The 19,014-nt window shown below is 36.0% G+C and overlaps 1 pseudogene; it reads left to right on the top strand.

Moving 5' to 3' along the window:
• The first annotated feature begins 717 nt into the window (after window positions 1-717).
• LOC118919966 (olfactory receptor 2AK2-like) lies at window positions 718-1,776 on the top strand (annotated as a pseudogene).
• Window positions 1,777-19,014: the final 17,238 nt, after the last annotated feature.

The following is a 19,014-nucleotide window of genomic DNA, read 5'->3' as shown; positions in this document are numbered from 1 at the left end:
GGGTCTATAATTAATAACACATCACTTGCTCTGGAAATATAAAAAGAACAGAATTCATGTCAGAAGAAAAGGAGAACAAACTGTGTTACGTTAGAATCAACCAGTTTTAACAAGCTACTTGAGTCAAAGTTAAAATAGTCTGTTTTAATTTATAAGCTATTCCTAAGGTCTGGTGTACCATTTTTCCTAAATTGCTAAAATCTCATCTACACTATCAAGAATAAATAATGTTAGCTTATTACTTCAAAGAACTGTAGTATCATTTAGACACAATTACTAATTTACTGCTTATTCCAAATTACCAACCATAAAATTCAAAATTAGAAAATGCAGTAAAGAGACATTTAAAAATATTACACCTTGCTTAACATTTTTCCTGCTAAGTTGACCATTTGTATGTGTTAAGTGAGTGCGAGAATTCTTCTTAATTAGGAAACATGATTCCAGTCTTTTATCCTGAAGACTTACAGATAAGGGAAATAATTTGTATGTGCAAATCATCTCATTGCTTCATATACCTTTTAGTTTTAAATATTTTTCTGCAATTTGTAAAAATCATATTTTCATTTTGCCATTTGCCAAAGAGGATACAATTCAAATTCACATATATTTTCTTTATGAAATGGAGAGAGATATACTGACCAAAGGTAATTGAAGAAAATGTTATTGCTTTTAATAATAATCATTTTGTTTTCTCTTAAAGGACACTGTGGTTACATGGAATTTTCAGCTATTTTCAGCTTTGATATTTCTGTCTAAGCCATGAACATATCAGGAAATTGAAGTGTTGAAGCAGATTTTATACCCCTTGGTCTTTTCCGCTACAGTCAGTTGGACACTGTCCTCTTTGTTGCCATTTCCACTCTCTTTTCAGTGGCCCTGGTGGGGAATATCCTGCTGATCCTTCTCATCCAGCTGGACGCCAGGCCCCACGCTCCGATGTACTTTCTGCTCAGCCAGCTCCCCCTCGTGGACGTAATGACCGTCTCCACCACTGTGCCCCGGATGGCAGCTGACTTTCTGACAAAGAGTCAGGCCATCACCTTTATAGGCTGTAGGACACAAACTTTTATGTTCTACAAACTTTAGTGGGACTGAGGCTCTTCTCCTCGGCTTCATGTCTCATGATCGCTATGTAGCCGTCTGTCATCCTTTACAGCACTGTGTTCTCATGAGCAGGAAGATCTGTAGGTTCACAGTCACGTGCACGTGGGCCAGTAGTTCTGTCACTGCTTTAATACACACGTTGTATGTGTTTCAGTTCCCGTTCTGTGGATTGCGGCTGATTAATCACTTTTTCTGTGAGGTACCATCCCTGTTGCCGCTGGTGTGCCAGGACACTTCCCAGTACGAGCACGTGGTCCTCCTGACGGTCCTCATTATTCCGCTGGTACCATTCGTGGCCATCTAGCGTCTTACGCCCGCATCCTCACTGTGGTGCTCTAGATGAGCTCAGGCAGAGGACAGACGAAAGCAATCTTAACTTGCTCCTCTCACTTGATGGTGGCCAGTCTCTTCTATGTGATGGGCCTCTCCACCTATACAGGGCCGCATTCCTTGCGTTTCCCTGAACAGGATAAGGCAGTAGCTGTGTTTTACACCATTCTCACCCCTCTTCTGAACCCATATATCTACAGCCTGAGGAATAAAGATGTCATTGAGGCTGTGAAGAGACTGTTGTTAGTACGGATATTTGCAAAGGAAATGCGACCACAGGAAACCCTACTGGCAGATGATGAACAACATAACAAGTATTTGCCTCAAATGCTGTTTTAGAATATGTAAACCCTAAGATATATTTAAGAAAAACATAAACTGACAAATGTCTTGAGTCCTCCTGTTTTCCTTATGCCTCTTTGGGATGATCTGTGTCTGGCATTTTATAATGCAATAATTCTCTTTACCTCATCATGTATGATCAGGTGTTTTACTGTGCTGAAACATGCTATTATTGGAAGTAGCATTTACCATTCTCTTGCTTTTTATGATTTAACTCACTGCAGAGTGGAGTAATGATGCAGAACAGTTGTCAGACATCTAGTATGTCTGTGTATCTAGCCATCATGGTTTGCTTCTAATTGTTTTATAGTGAAGAGAATATTGTATTACTTAGGATGTGCACTGTAAGACTAATATAGATGGAAAGGAACATTTGCTGATGTATAGAAATGGACGCTGGTGTTAGAGCAGACAGGAGACCGTGTTTTTCTCCTTTTCATATGAAATGTAAACATGAGATGAGAGGAAATTCCTCAATATGATCTCATGGCCTAATCAACTCATTTCTGTGTATGTATCCCACTCTTGTAACTAATTTTTCTTCAAAGTAAATAAAGTATATTTACAACATTGTGTTGAAGGTTGCCAAAACATGAAATTGCTTGGTGGATCCTCACATCTTTGCCTACCCCTAAATTTGAGTCATCTGTAAGGTCTCCACTTACTTTTACACCTCCAATAATACTGTCCCTGGTGATACTGATTCCACCTGCACTCACTGTCTCTCTTGCCTTAGACTTAGACACACTGCTTCCTGAACGCAACACACCCATGGGTACCTCTGTGATGATATCATAATGATCTAATTGTCCATCTCTTTCTTGCTGGACTTCTTTTTTAATTTTTATTTTATTTATTTATCTTTATTGAAGTATAGTTGGTATACAATATTATATTGGTTTCTAGTATACAGCATAGTGATTGAACAGTAATCTACATTATTAAATACTCACCCCTAGTGTAGTTACTGTCAACATGTAAAGATATTAGAGAACTATTGGTATGCTCTGCTTTCATCCCTGTGACTGATTTATATTATGACTGAGACTTAGGACTTCAGAGACCCAGTAACTCTGCTTGTAGGGTTTTATCTGAAGAAAACAAAATCTCTGGTTTGAAAAGATGTACTCACCTCTATGTTTATTACCACATTATCTGCAACAGCCAAGCTATGGAAGCAACCAAAGTGTCTGTCAATAGATGATGGATAAATAAAATGTGGTACAACTGTACAATGGGATTACTATACATCTATGTATTTAAGAAGTTTAATGATCTTGTCATTTTAAAAGTCAAAAGTTTCTGTAGTACTTGTTAATCAGTAAATTTTTCATGAATGAATGAATTATGAATATGTAGTTTTCCTGAAAATTAAGAGAATTTTAAGGCAAAACCTGAACTGGAATACAGCTCTGAAATATTGAACTTGAAATTTTTGTTTTCAGTTTATTTTACATAACGATAACAGTGTGTGGCTTTTCAGCTTCACTTTGATCAAATGCCACGATTCACATTGTTCTGGATTTTAAAGGACAAATCATTTTATCTCTAATGGAAACTATCTGAAATATTGACTCAATTGTTCATTTATTTCATGTCATATATGCTTAAATTAACTTTTTACATTTGATTAAGTACAGCAGCATGATAGTTTATATTTGTATTTCTTGTTTCTGTGACTCCAAAGAATTGCCATCTGGAGGTAATTTGACCACCTAAATCTCTCTCAGTACAATATTTTTATTCAGATATCCATGCCGTGGGACTTAGTGTGTTACCCAGGTAGAAACACTTTGCCCTTTGTGGGGTGATTTGCCGTTTGTGGGGTGATGAATCAGGTAGAAGGAGGTCAACTCTTAATAACAGCCATGTGGCTGGATAGGCTAAACACTGGGCAGAGCTGTGGCTTTATTACAGGTTGGTTATAAGTCATTATCTGTTGCTATAATCTGCTCTTTTTCTTTTTTGTTTTTTTTGCTTTAGAGTCTTTACTAGAAGTAAGTCACTCTTGAATGCGGATAAATGTGAAGGTTTTGTGTCCAGATTGCAGAAAAGTAATGGAGGTGCCTTCATTCCTAAATCCATCTTAGTTGACATAGAATGATAATCCACAATATATAAAGAGCTCAGAAACCTCAACACCAAAACAAAGCAAAAAATGTAGCCCAAGGGGCAGAGGACCTGAGTAGATGTTTCAAAGAAGACACACAGATGGGCAACAGGCACATGAATAAATGCCCCACATCGCTAATAATCAGGGAAATGCAAATTAAAATCACAATGAGATATCACCTCGCCCTAGTAAGGATGGCCCACATCCAAAAGACAAGAAATAACAAGTGTTGGTGAGGATGTAGAGAAAAGGGAACCTCCTACACTATTGGAGGTAATGTAAGTAATGCAGCCAATGTGGAGAGCAGTATGGAGGTTCCTCTGAAAACTAAAAAATAGAAATACCATACAACCAGTAAGTCCATTTCTAGGAATTTACCCAAAGAAAACAAAATCTCTGATTTGAAAAGATATATGCACCCCTATGTTCATTATCACATTGTTTACAATAGCCAAGATATGGAAGCAACATGAGTATCTGTCCATAGATGAATGGATAAAGAAAATGTGATACATATGTACAATGGGATATTCAGCTACAAAAAGAAATCCTCCCAATTTTGAGATCATGGATGGACCTAGAGGGTATTATGCTAAGTGAAATAAACCAGGTGGAGAAAGACAAATACCAAATGATTTCACTTGCATGTGGAATCTAAAAACAAAACAAAACAAAATTAACAAAACAGCATTAGACTCATAGACACTGAGAAGTGACTGGTGGTTACCATGGGGATGGTTGGGGTGTGTGGGTAAAATAGGTGAAGGGTATAGAGGCACAAAAATCACAATCATAATATAAATTAGTCACAGGAATGAAAGTATAGCATAAAAAATACAATCACTAGTTTTGTTCAACATGAGAGATGTTGACAGATAGCAACTAAAGTAGTTGAGGTTAGGATTTAATAATGTGTGAAATTGTTAAATCATTATACTATATGCTGGAAACCAATATAATACTGTGTATCAACTATACTTGATTAAAAATATTTTTTAAAAACCCCAATAAAAACAATGATCATTACTAAAACTAGTACTTATTGAATGCTTGCTATGTCACAGGGAACACTGTGATTTGATTACCTGAATTGACTAATTTTTTATTACCTTTTGTAATTGGTGTTATCATGGGTCCTGATAGAAAGTAAGTACTAAATCTCTGCATATGTAAACAAATGGTAAATTCCTGTTTCTCTCACTTGGGCAGTGTGCTGCCCTCCTCAGTTCCACCCCACTATTGGAATCCAGTTATACCCCCAGGGCTCACTGTGTGGTACCTAAGGACACACCACCATTTTTATACCACAGCATTTGAGACTGAATTTTCTCATAACCTTCCCAAGAAATTTTTTGTTGTTACCTGTTACACTTAAAATGTCTTTCTCACACAATGTCAACTGAAAATAAAATTTGAATTGAGGAACACTTCTAAAAATTATTCAAAAATAAATCAGAAGGAGCTATGAAGCTCAAGAAATTTAAAGTTAAAGGCCTCTCACTTGCAAAGGCCCTTTCCAATGTTGCCTATGTCAACACTGTACTTGTATTTTTTATTGCTTTTCTTAAGGAGATCACCCTAAACTGCAAGATTCAGGTTTCCCAAAACTTGCATTTTCCCTTTACTAGTCTAGAAAGTTTTACACCAGTGATTCGACTTGAGGCAAGTATTACCCATCAGAGGACTTAATTTTTTAGTTAAATGAGATCCTTATATTCTAATATTCCATCTGAGAGTAAAATCAATGATTGTCTGCTCAAGGAAGTTGTCTCTCTGAGGAAATTGTTTAAGGTGTTTTACAGGAAAGTGATAAAACATATAGTAAATATAACCTACATCATCTCACTATCCAAGATTTTGAGCATGTATATGTTATAAATATGTATGTGTATATCATTAAATATATACACATAAATATGCAATAATTTAAAATATATTTTAATATACATATTTTGTAATATGTGAATATATATTTTTTACTGTGTAATATTATAGACACATTTATTTTATAAAAAAATATATTTTTTGCCTTTGTAAAGTATTTATTTTATGTCATCTTATGGAATTATTTAGATTGACATTTTAAAATTTATCCTCTCTCTAAATTTACCAGGTTAAATAAATCCCATAAGTATTGAATAACAATAAGTGAATGCTCTGTTCTTATCTAACTTCCTCCCTATGATCCAGGCCACAATGAACCCTGACAGGTTACAACATTTATTGGATGTGCAGATTTTCAGAAACATGTCTCCTACTCCCATGATCATGTTAATATTACAATTTTTTAGGAAAAAGTTAATTGCATTATTTAGGAAATAGCATATCCTAAGTCACACGATTCCCTCAAATCATCCTTTTGTTCAAAAAACATCAAAGTATATGTCAACCAGTTATTATTTTCTAGAATATAGTTTATATTCACATTTTAAAGGTGAAGTAGAATTAAGTAATACTTTTGTAAAACCTATCTGTTAAAAGATATCTCATTAGTTTTCATTTGAACAAATATTTTGAGCATTTAACCTGAACTCAATTTTTTTTGTTCATTTATTTTTAGTGCAGACAACAATCTGAGAAAAAAAATCATCTGCAATGTAGACACTGCATTTAATTTTGGTCTAGAGTCCGGGGACTCCCTGAAGGCCTTTGCAAACAACATATGGGGTTCGGCTGTGATTCCGCAGGCAACCCATTTAAACTGAAATGTTCAAAGTCTTGCATAAGGTTAAGAAAATGAATTTTTCTTCTATTTTCTATTTTCCACTCTCTTTTTCATACTAAATGCTTATTGTATGAGACTGAAAATAGTAATCACCACTCAAAGTCATAATTTGGTGTTAGCTCCTAAAGTGTATTTCAAATGATAGATTGCAAAATTCTCTTTGCCAATCTATTTTTCTGCCTCTTTGCCTTAGTGACACATTAGCTTAATTATTTAGAATATGTGTAGTTCTTCCTATGTATTTCTATGAGATACATGATCTTCAAATAACACAATTTTAGAAAAGAATATCAAAGAAGAAATTGCTGTAATGATCTAACTGCTACCTCTACGTGAATAGCAGGGAATCATTCTAACAACTATTTCTGAGATGTGTCTCCTGACAGTCCTCATTATTCTGCTGGTACCATTCGTGGCCATTCTAGCGTCTTACGCCTGCATCCTCACTGTGGTGCTCCAGATGAGCTCAGGCAGAGGACAGACAAAAGCCATCTCCACTTGCTCCTCTCACCTGATGGTAGCCAGTCCCTTCTATGTGACGGGCCTCTCCACCTATACAAGGCTGCACCCCTTGTGTTCCCCTGAACAGTAGCTGTGTTTTACACCATTATCACCCCTCTTCTGAAGCCTTTTCTATGCAGCCTGAGGAATAAAGTGGGTATTGGGGCCTTGAGGAGACTGTTGGCATTGTATATTCATACAAAAAATGTGACTTTTGGAACCCCTTATCGACTATAGTGAATAACATATAACACTTTGCCTAGAATATACTGATCAGTAATATCTAAACCCTAAAAAAATAAATGTTGATGGGTGATCTGTGCTTGGCACTTTATGATGCAATAATTATTTTCCTTTAATTTTCATGTATGGCCATATGTTCATTGTATTAGAAACAATAGTACCATTCTCCTGCCTCTTATAACTTAACTCCCTGCAGAGTGGAGTAAGTATGTAGGGAAGCTGGTCAGATATCTAGTATGTCAATGTATCTTGCCACTATAATTTTCTCATAATTTTTTTATACTGAAGGGAATATTTTATTAATTTGCATGTGTACCATTATGCCTAAAAAAATCTGTATGGTAAAGAATATGTGCTGAGGTACATAAATAGGTAGGCGTGTCATGTCAGAGAGGAGACCATCTACAGGAGCCATCACATGAACAGATTATTTCCAAAGAATTACTTCTAATTAAGGAGGCTTTTTATTGTTATTTGGTAGGTTTTGCTCTGTTTTTTTTTCATGATAAACAAAATTATGAGATCAGAGTAAATGGCTTCATAATATAAGGATTGCTGTACCTTAGTAAACTTATTTCTCTATATGTACCCCACTGCAGTAACTTATATTTCCTCTAAATAAATACAAAATATTTACAATGTGCAGTTGAGGGATGCCAAAATATAAATTTGTTTGGGATATCCTCAAATCTTTGCCTAAATCTAAATTTGAGTCAACTGTACATATCCACTTAGGTTTTACATATTAAATTATTTTTTCCTGATACCTGCCCACCCAAATCCCATCACTTCACTGTTATTGGCCCTACAGATGTAGACAATGTCTCCTTGAATGAAATGCACACTTACATATGTCAGACTACATCATTATGATCTTATTATCTACCTCTTCCTTTCCTGGACCACTTAAGGGAAAGGATTACACATGAAACCTTGTGTTTCACTTTATTTATTTATTTATTTATTTATTAACTTATGATTTATTTTTTTTGTTTGGTATCATTAATATACACTTACATGAACAACATACTGGTTACTAGATTAACCCCATTATCAATTCCCCCCCTTAGACCCCATTTCACTCACTGTCCATCAGTGTAGTAAGATGCTACAGAATCACTACTTGTCTTCTCTGTGCTGTACTGCCTTTCCTGTGATCCCCTGACATTATGTGTGCTCATTATAATGTCCCCTTTCCCCCTTATCCCTCCCTTCCCACGCATCCTCCCCAGTCTCTTTCCCTTTGGTAACTGTTAGTCCATTCTTGGGTTCTGTGATTCTGCTGCTGTGTTTGTTCCTTCAGCTTTTTCTTTGCTCTTATACTCCACATGTGAGTGAAATCATTTGGTACTTGTCTTTCTCTGCCTGGCTTATTTCACTCAGTATAATACCCTCTAGCTCCATCCATGTTGTTGCAAATGGTAGGATTTGTTTTCTTCTTATGGCTGAATAATATTCCATTGTGTATATGTACCATATCTTCTTTGTCCATTCATCTACTGATGGACGCTTAGGTTGCCTCCATTTCTTGGCTATTGTAAATAGTGATGTGATAAACATAGAGGTGCATATGTCTTTTTCAAACTGGGCTGCTGCATTCTTAAGGTAAATTCCTAGGAGCGGAAATCCTGGGTCAAATGATATTTCTATTTTTAGTTTTTTGAGGAACCTCTATACTGCTTTCCATAAAGGTTGAACTAATTTACACTCCCACCAGCAGTGTAGTAGGGTTCCACTTTCTCCACATCCTCACCAACATTTGTTGTTGTTTGTCTTTTGGATGTTGGCCATCCTAAATGGTGTGAGTTGGTATCTCATTATGGTTTTAATTTACAGTTCTCTGTTGATTAGCGATGTGGAGCATCTTTTCATGTGCCTGTTGGCCATCTGAATTTCTTCTTTGAAGAAGTGTCTGTTCAGCTCCTCCACCCATTCTTTAATTCAGTTATTTGCTTTTTGTTTGTGGAGATGCATAAGCTCTTTATATAATTTGGATGTGAACCCCTTACTGGATATGTCATTTATGAATATATTCTCCCATACTGTAGGATGTCTTTTTGTTCTACTGATTGTATTCATTGCTGTACAGAAGCTTTTTAGTTTGATATAATCCCACTTGTTCCTTTTTGCTTTTCTTTCCCTTGCCTGTGGAGATATGTTCATGAAGAAGTTACTCGTGTTTATATTCAAGAGAGTTATGCCTATATTTTCTTCTAAGAGTTTTATGGTTCCATTACTTACATTCTGTTCTTTGATCCATTATGTTTACTTTTGTGTATGAAGCTGTCCAGTTTTGCCAACACCAGCTGTTGAAGAGGCTGTCATTTCCCCATTGTATATCCATGGCTCCTTTATGGTATATTAACTGACCACATATGTTTGGGTTAATATCTGGACTCTCTATTCTGTTCCACTGGTCTATGGGTCTGTTCACTGTGGCTTTGTAGTAGAGCTGGAAGTTGGGAAGCAAGATCCCCCTGCTTTATTCTTCCTTCTCAGGATTGCTTTGGCTATTTGGGGTCTTTTTTGGTTCCATATAAATTTTAGAACTATTTGTTCCAGTTTGTTGAATAATACTGTTGGTATTTTGATAGGGATTGCATTGAATCTGTAGATTGCTTTAGGCACGATGGCCATTTTAACAGTATTAATTTTTTCTACCCAAGAGCATGGGATGGATTTCCATTTATTAGAGTCCTCTTTAATTTCTCTTAGGAGTGTCCTGTATTTTTCAGGGTATAGGTCATTCACTTCCTTGGTTAGGTTTATTCCCAGGTATTTTATTCTTTTTGATGCAATTGTCAATGGAATTGTTTTTATGATTTCTCTTTCTGCTAGTTCATTGTTAGTGTATAGGAATGCAACATATTTTTGTGTATTAATTTTGTATATTGCAACTTTGCTGAATTCAGGTATTCTAGTAGTTTTGGAGTGGATTCTTGAGGGTTTTTTATGTACAATATTTCATCTGCAAACAGTGACAGTTTGACTTCTTCCTTATCAATATGGATGCCTTTATTTCTTTGTTTCTGATTGGCTAGGACTTCCAGTACTATGTTGAATAAAAATGGAGAGAGTGGGCATCCTTGTCTTGTTCCCAATCTTAGAGGAAAAGCTTTCAGCTTCTCATTGTTAAGTATGATGTTGGCTGTGGGTTGTCATATATGGCCTTTATTATGTTAAGGTACTTGCCCTCTATACCCATTTTTTTTAGAGTTTTTATCTTGAATGGATAATGAATTTTGTTTAATGCTTTTTCAGCATCTATTGAAATGATCATATGGTTTTTGTCCTTTTTGTTGGTGTGGTGGATGATGTTGATGGATTTTCGAATGTTGTACCATCCTTGCATCCCTAGGATGAATCCCATTTGATCATGATAGATGATCTTTTGATGTATTTTTAATTTGGTTTGATAATATTTTGTTGAGTATTTTGCATCTATATTCATCAGGGATATTGGTCTGTAATTTTCTTTTTTTGTGATGTCTTTGCCTGGTTTTGGTATTAGAGTGATGCTGGCTTCATAGTATGAGTTTGGAAGTATTTCCTCCTCTTCTATTTTTTGGAAAACTTTAAGGAGAATGGGTATTATGTCTTCTCTAAATGTCTGATAATACACAGCAGTGAATCCATCTGGTCCAGGGTTTTGTTCTTGGGTAGTTTTTAAATTACCAATTCAATTTCATTGCTGGTAACTGGTCTGCTTAGATTTTATGTTTCTTCCTGGGTCAGTCTTGGAAGATTGAATTTTTCTAGAAAGTTGTCCATTTCATCTAGCTTATCCAGTTTGCTAGCATATAGATTTTCATAGTGTTCTCTAATAAGTCTTTGTGTTTATGTGGAGTCCATCTGATTTTTACTTCTCATTTCTGATTCTGTTTATGTGTGTAGATACTCCTTTTTTTTCTATTTTTTTATTTTCTAAAAGAACCAGCTCTAGGTTTCATTAACTTTTTTCTATTGTTTTCTTCTTCTCAATTTTATTCATTTATCTCTGATCTTTATTATGTCCCTTCTTCTGCTGACATTGGGTTTCATTTGTTTTTCTTTTTCCAGTTCCTATAATTGTGAGTTTAGACTATTCATTTGGGATTGTTCTTCCTTCTTTAAATAGGCCTGGATTGCTATATACTTCCCTCTTAGAACTGCCTTTGCTGCATCCCATAGAAGTTGGGGCATTGTGCTGTTGTTTTCATTAGTCTCCATATATTGCTTGATCTCTGTTTTAATTTGGTCATTGATCCATTGATTATTTAGGAGCATATTGTTAAGCCTCCATGTGTTTGTGAGCCTTTTTGTTTCCTTTTTACAATTTATTTATACTTTTATGCCCTTGTGATCTGAGAAGTTTGTTGGTCCAATTTCAATCTTTTTGAATTTACTGAGCCTCTTTTTGTGGCCTAGCATGTGGTCTTTTCTGGAACATGTTCCATGTGCACTTGAGAAGAAAGTGTATACTTCTGCTTTTGGGTGCAGAGTTCTGTAGATGTCTGTTAGGTCCATCTCTTCTAATGTGTTGTTCAGTGTCTACGTGTCCTTACTTATTTTCTGTCTGGTTGATCTGTCCTTTGGAGTGAGTGGAGGGTTGAAGTCTCATAAAATGAATGCATTACATTCTATTTCCCTTTTAATTCTGTTTGTATTTCACATATGCTGGTGCTCCTCTGTTGCGTGCATAGATATTTCTCAGGGTTATATCCTCTTGTAGGATTGACACCTTTATCATTCTGTAATGTCCTTCTTTGTCTCTTTTGAGTGCTTTGTTTTGAAGCCTATTTTGTCTGATACAAGTGCTGCAACACCTGCTTTTTTCTCCCTATTAGTTGCATGGAACATCTTTTTCCATCCATTCACTTTAGTCTGTGTATGTCTTTGGATTTGAAGTGAGTCTCTTGTAGGCAACTTATAGTTGGGCTTTGTTTTTTTATCCATTCAGTGACTCTAAGTATTTTGATTGGTGCATTCAGTCCATTTACATTTAGGGTGATTTTTGATAGGTATGTACTTATTGTTATTGCAGACTTTAGATTTGTGGTTACCAAAAGGTTCAAGGTTAACTTCCTTACTATCTAAAGTCTAGCTTAACTCAGTGTGCTATTACAAACACAATCTAAAGATTCTTTTTTTCCCTCCTTTTTCTTCCTCCTCCGTTCTTTACATATTAGGCGTCATATTCTGTACTCTTTGTCTATCCCTTTTTATTACCTCTGGTGACAGCTATTTAATCTTAGAGATACTTCCATCTATAGTAGTCCCTCCAAATTACACTGTAGACATGGTTTGTGGGAGCTAAATTCTCTCACCTTTTGCTTATCTGGAAATTATTTAATCCCCCCTTCAAATTTAAATGATAATCAGGCTGGATAAAGTATTCTTGGTTCGAAGCCCTCTGCTTCATTGCATTAAATACATCATGCCACTCCCTTCTGGCCTGTAAGGTTTCTGCTGAGAAGTCTGATGATAGCCTGATGGGTTTTCCTTTGTATGTGATCTTTTTTCTCTCTCTGGCTGCTTTTAGTAGTCTGTCATTATCCTTGATCTTTGCCATTTTAATTACTGTATGTCTTGGTGTTGTCTTCCTTGGGTCCCTTGTGTTGGGAGATCTGTGCACCCCCATGGCCTGAGAGACTATCTCATTCTTCAGATTGGGGAAGTTTTCAGCAATTACTTCATCAAAGACAGTTTCTATCTCTTTTTTTCTCTTCTTCTTCTTCTGGTACCCCTATAATATGAATATTGTTCCATTTGGATTGGTCACACAGTTCTCTCAGTATTCTTTCATTCTTAGAAATCCTTTTTCTCTCTGTGCCTCAGGTTCTTTGCATTCCTCTTCACTAATTTCTATTTCATTTATCATCTCCTCCACTTTATCTAATCTGCTTTTAATACCCTCCGTGTTCTTCAATGATTGTATCTCCATCCTAAATTTGTTCCTGAGTTCTTGAATATTTTTCTGTACCTCCATGAGCATGTTAATTATTTTTATTTTGAAATCTTTTTCCGGAAGTTTTTTGAGGTTGGTTTCATTTGAATCTTTCTCAGGTGCATTCATAATTTTGCTTTGAACCAGTTTCCTTTGATGTTTCATAATTTGTCTGTGGTGCCCTCTAGTGCCTGCCCAGAAGCTCTACTCTATGGAGCTGCTCAGCCCCTGGAGGAATGTTGGGGGTCACAGGGGAGTGGTGTTGGTGCTTGTGGGGAGGAAAGAGCTGTTTTCTAATTCCCAGATGCTGTGCCTGTCTTCGCTGCCTGAACTAGCGGACCAAACACACAGGTGTACGCCTCTATGCTTTGTGTTTGTAGCTGCCTTAGGTGGAGCTTCCCTCTGGCTGGCCTGATGCCAGAGCTGGGGTTGCTGGTTTGAGAGCCTGAGCCAGGTGCAGCCTGGCCGGGAGGAAGACACAGCAGGCTGCGTATCACTGTGAAAGTCCTTGAAGCTGTATAGCCAACCAGGGGGTTGGAGCACTTGAGATCATTTAAGCTCCCAACCTGCAGGGAACAGTGCACCTGGACAATTTTGTTTACTTGTCCTTTCTCCTGAGCAGTAACCTCTTTGCAATCCTTGCCCCTTTAGCAGCCCTCTCAGTTTTTGAAAGTCTCTCAGACTGCCCACCCAGGTCAGCTGGATATGAATCCCTGTTTTCCACAAGCAGCTGGAGTCTCCATCTCTCCAGGTATTCCACCTTAGCTTTCCAACTGCACTATATCACCAGAGCACCATGCAATGTAGGTTCATGCTCCCAGAGCAGATCTCCTGGCATAGGTGCTCAGCAGTCCCATGTCTCCACTCTCTCCCTGCTCTGTTTCTCTTCCTCCCACCAGTAACCTGGGGTGGGGGAAGGGCTTAGGCCCTGCCAGGTCACAGCTTCAGTGTGTTATCCTGTTCCATGAGTCTGCTCTTTTCTCCAGGTGTATGCAGTCTAGTGAAGCTTTCTTTTCTGTTGTTCTTTCAGGATTAGTTGTATTAAATTATATTTTCATACTATAGGAGGCGGTCTCTGTCTCACCTCTCATGCTGCCATCTTTAATCCCAAAACCTTGTGTTTTAAATATTTAGCATTCTCCCTAGTACTTATTTGGCAACTAGTAAGTTTTTATGAATCAATGAATGAATACTGAAAAAGAAGCTTCTTTCTGAAAATAAAGTGAATTTTAACATAAAACTTGATTTGGAGTACAGTTTTTAAATACTGAACTTGAAGTATTTTTTTATGTATTTTATATCATGATAACAGTGTTTTCTTTTGAGTTGCAGCTGTATCAAATACCACACTTCACATCATTCTGAATTCTAAAGGAAAAAGTTGTAACACTGTCACTTTATCCCTAATGGAAATTTATCTGACACACGACTCAATTTTTTCTTTTTCTCATGACAAATTTGTCTAAATTAACTTGCTACACTTGATTAAATATAGTAGCATGACATATTTTATTTGTTTCCTTTGTTTGTGTGAGCCTAAAGTGTTTAAATCTGGAGGTAACGTGACCTCATACTCCTCTCTCAGTCCACTGTTTGGGTTCAGAAACCCATGCGTGGGGGTCGGTGTTTCCCAGGTGATGGAAAGGCAGGCACTTGCCCTATGTGGGACAGTGAGTTTGCTGAGGACATCAGCACTGAGCATGACCACGGGGTTGGCTTGGGCTTGACACATGCACAGAGAAGTGGCAATATTACAGGGTTGATTTTAAGTTTTTCTGTATCGGTATAGTTCACACTTTTTTATTTGTTTGCTTTTGAGTCTAGTAGAACTACTTCACTTTTGAGTGTGGATAAATATTGAAGGGCTTGTGTTTACCCTGGAGCAAAGCAACAGAGCTACTTCATTTATAAATCCATCTTATCTGACATAGACTGATAATCATTAAAGATAATAACAGCAATAAAAACAATAATGGTCATCACTAAAACTGATACTTACTGAGTGCTTGTGAGCCAGGCAGCACTGATGAGTTGTTAATCTGAACTAATTTTTTGAAATCACCCTCACTGTTAGGTGCTGTCACCAGTCCAGGAGAAATGTAGGAGTGAATCTCTGACTCAGAAGAGCAGACACTGAGCTCCTGGTTCTCTGATTCAGTGTTTTGCCCTCTCGAGTGCTGCTCTGCTATTGCGATGTGGTTACACCCCCAGGGATAGTGTGTGGGCACACCGCAGTTTTTATATCCCATTTAATATTCTCATAACCGTTCCAAGAAATTTACTTTTGTTGTTACCTGTTATTACTCTTATTTTTCTCACACAATGTCAATGGAAAATAACAATACATGCATTGAAAAACACTCCTAAAAGTTATTTAGAAATAAATCAGAAGGAGCTATGAAGCTAAAGGAACAACTGTCAGGGCCTCTCACTTGCAAAGGCCCTTCCCAGTGTTGCCTATGTCAACACTGTATTTGTATTTTTTATTGCTTTTCTTAAGGAGATCACCCTAAACTGTCAGATTCAGGGTACTTAAAACTTAGATTTGCTTTTTTCTATCCTAGAAACTTTTACATCAGTGATTGGATTTGAGGCAAGTGTTACTAATGAAAGTACTTAATTCTTTAAAATGAGATACTTATATTCTAATATTTCCATCTTAGACTAAAATCAATGATTATCTGCTCAAGGGAGTTTTCTCTCTGATGAAATTATAATGTATTTTACAGAAAATGTAGAATATATACTAAACTACTTCATCTTGCTCCCTGTAACTCTGGGGGAAAAACCCTGTGGCAAAATATCTTTGAAACAAAATCAGTCAAAGGGAGAAATAAAGTTTAGAAATAGATGTATTGCCTATAAACAGTCAACCATTTCTGCCTGCCCTTGTTTCTCATGACCTGGTTGCAGAAAAAGGGGCCCCACCCAACCTCTCAGGTCAAGATATGCCCTTGCTTCCCTTTATGATCACCTATTGATATGGAGATACACTAAGGCCAGGGGAGAGATTCTGGTAATGCAATTTTACCCACAGTTATTTTTCAAAGCATATTACATTTTGACTTATGATCAATAGGCAATATATTTTATATGTGTATTTTTGTGTGTGAAACATGTAACTGTTTTTCATAGCCTTTTTAGAATAAATTCACTTCATATCATTTTATTTATTTTGTCTCTTTTCATGATGTAATTCCAAATTTCCCTGGTAAAGGATATTAACATATTTTTACCAAAGAAGTGTTTTATATTTAGTATTATTACTCAAGAAATTTCCAGTCATGACACTGTTATCCAAAGGTATGCAAATGATCAAATTTTACAGTTAATTATTGGAAATTTTTTAAAAGATCTACTTCTGTTACCAGAAATGTGTTATTTTTCTATTGATGGACATCCATATATCATCATGTAAGCATTCTTCCCTATGTTTTCATTCTTTTGTCTTTTTTACAGTAAGTGGGTTATTTCAAAACTCCTACCCTCTGACTCAACTTACTCCATCCTCCATTTGCTCTACCCTTATAAAGATGCCCTCTATTGCATTTTTCATTTCATTCATTAAAGTCTTCACTTCCAAATTACTGCTTGGTTATTTTTTAAATTTATATCCTTTTGGTAACTATTGCATTTTGATCCTGTATATTTATCATAATTTTGGTCAATTATTTTTGAATGTTCTTTTAACCCATTTACTTTCTTCAAAAGAGCTTTTTTTAAATTCTTAATCGGCTAGATGGAAAAACTTTGTGCCTTTGAACTTGGTTGTTGGAGAATTACTATCTTTTGATGATGGTGCATTTCCATGAGTTTTCGTGTTTTTCTTAGTTTTGCTTGCTGCTTTTGCATTTGACTACAAGACTCCTCCTTAAATTTTTGCTAGTTGCCTTAAGATGTATTATAATATTTGTTAATTGTGTTGAGTCTTGGATTTTCTTTGCCTTTGTATTTGTATTGCTCACTCTTCTTGTTCCCACTTGTGGCAGAATTCTTAAGTATTTATGACTCCTCTGGACCTTACCACTCACCTGGTTGGTTCACTGGAAGGATTCCTTTCATTTCCCTGAAGGGGCCGCGATAGCTCAACTTTGTGGTTCCTTCCTTGCTTACAAATCCTGGTCTGTATTTCTCACAGAACATCTTTTTTGAATGGATTTGTTCTCACTGCTGAATTTGGGCATGTACACAGAGTCAGCTGCATATATCAATACTGAATTATCTTGAGGTTACAAGGACAAAGGGGCTGGAGCCATTCCTGGTGCAGTGAGGTAGGACCAGGCTTTGGGAGCCCAGTATGTTTTCTGAGAAGTCATGACCCTGGAGGATCACTTTGCTCATCATTGATTAGCAAACATGACCATTTCCTCTGTGTTTTATCCTCAGATATTTGTAATATGCTTAACACATGAACATATCCAGTAATATTTTTGAAGTTATAAAAATAGTAAAGTAGATCAATTATTTCAAAATTGAAAATATATGTTGATAATTTTATTCAGTTGTATTAAAATAAAACATTATGCAAGTCATTTGGATCCAATAGAGTACTATTAATTATAAACATTTCCATTTTTGAGATTTTATTTTATTATTGCCTGATAATAATAAGAAGGCAAATTCTCTGTATCTGTGGCTTCAAGTTCAACTGATTTATGTACATCTTCTTAAATGATTTACCTAATATCTTACATAAACTGTACAACACAGACAATTAATAAAAACAGAATTCACAATTCAAGGAAAAACTCGAGGTCAACATTACAAAAATATGAGTAAATAGTGGTAATAATTGGAATAAGCTGTATTATGATAAAAGTAAATATATATTTAATTACTTATTGCTTAAGTTGCTACTTGGAAACTTGTAATTTTCAGCTTGTGAGGCCGAGCACAGGTAAAGTAGTTCTCAAATCTGTCATGGTGAATAAAAGCAGTTATATGGATTCTTCCCTCTCTGCTAAAGGTTCTGGTTTTGGTTTACAACACATTTAAGGTGGGTGCTAAAATAAGTTGCTTAATTCACATTGAAGGTACAAGCCATTTCCTAATGCACTGGAGCTACATTATAAATACATTCTCTCGGATTGGAAACTATAATTTGTTTTAATCTATTGGTGAATGTAAAATCAAGAAAGCTGTCAGCCCTCAATACATTTCTTTTACATTAATTTCTATTGTACCTCTTATTTGGCATTACATCTAAATCAAGGAAGTTTCTTTGAATAATGGAGGGAAAGAGGTCTGAGGAACTTCTTTAAGGGGAAAGTAATTCAAGGTGTATATTAGATGTTAATTTTTGCCCACTTTCATCATTTATTGGGTGAAATATTTATATTTATAACATATCATACATAGTATACATGGCCTAAATTTGAGTTCTTCAGCTTTATGGAGACAATTTTACAGCATTTTAAGTTGGTGATGCTCACCACAGGATTACCTTATGGAATCAGAGGTGGGAGAAAAACCTCACTGATTACTTCCCAGATACTAAGGTCTAAGAAAAAGGACTAAGAACTCTGCTATTATTAATAATGAGTGAAGAGACTGATAAATATAACTTTTTTAACTCCACATAAATTTAAATTATATGTAATATTGGTGGGAATTGATAGGGAGGAACAGGTAACAAGTTGCCATTTCCCATCATTGTCATTATTTAAAATAACAGAGCCATATGGACTGTCAATAGGCTGTTATAAGATTATTCATAAGCCTCATGGT

This window comes from Manis pentadactyla, chromosome 13, assembly GCF_030020395.1.
Source record: "Manis pentadactyla isolate mManPen7 chromosome 13, mManPen7.hap1, whole genome shotgun sequence".
NCBI lineage: Eukaryota > Metazoa > Chordata > Mammalia > Pholidota > Manidae > Manis > Manis pentadactyla.
This window is presented reverse-complemented; position numbering and strand designations above follow the sequence as displayed.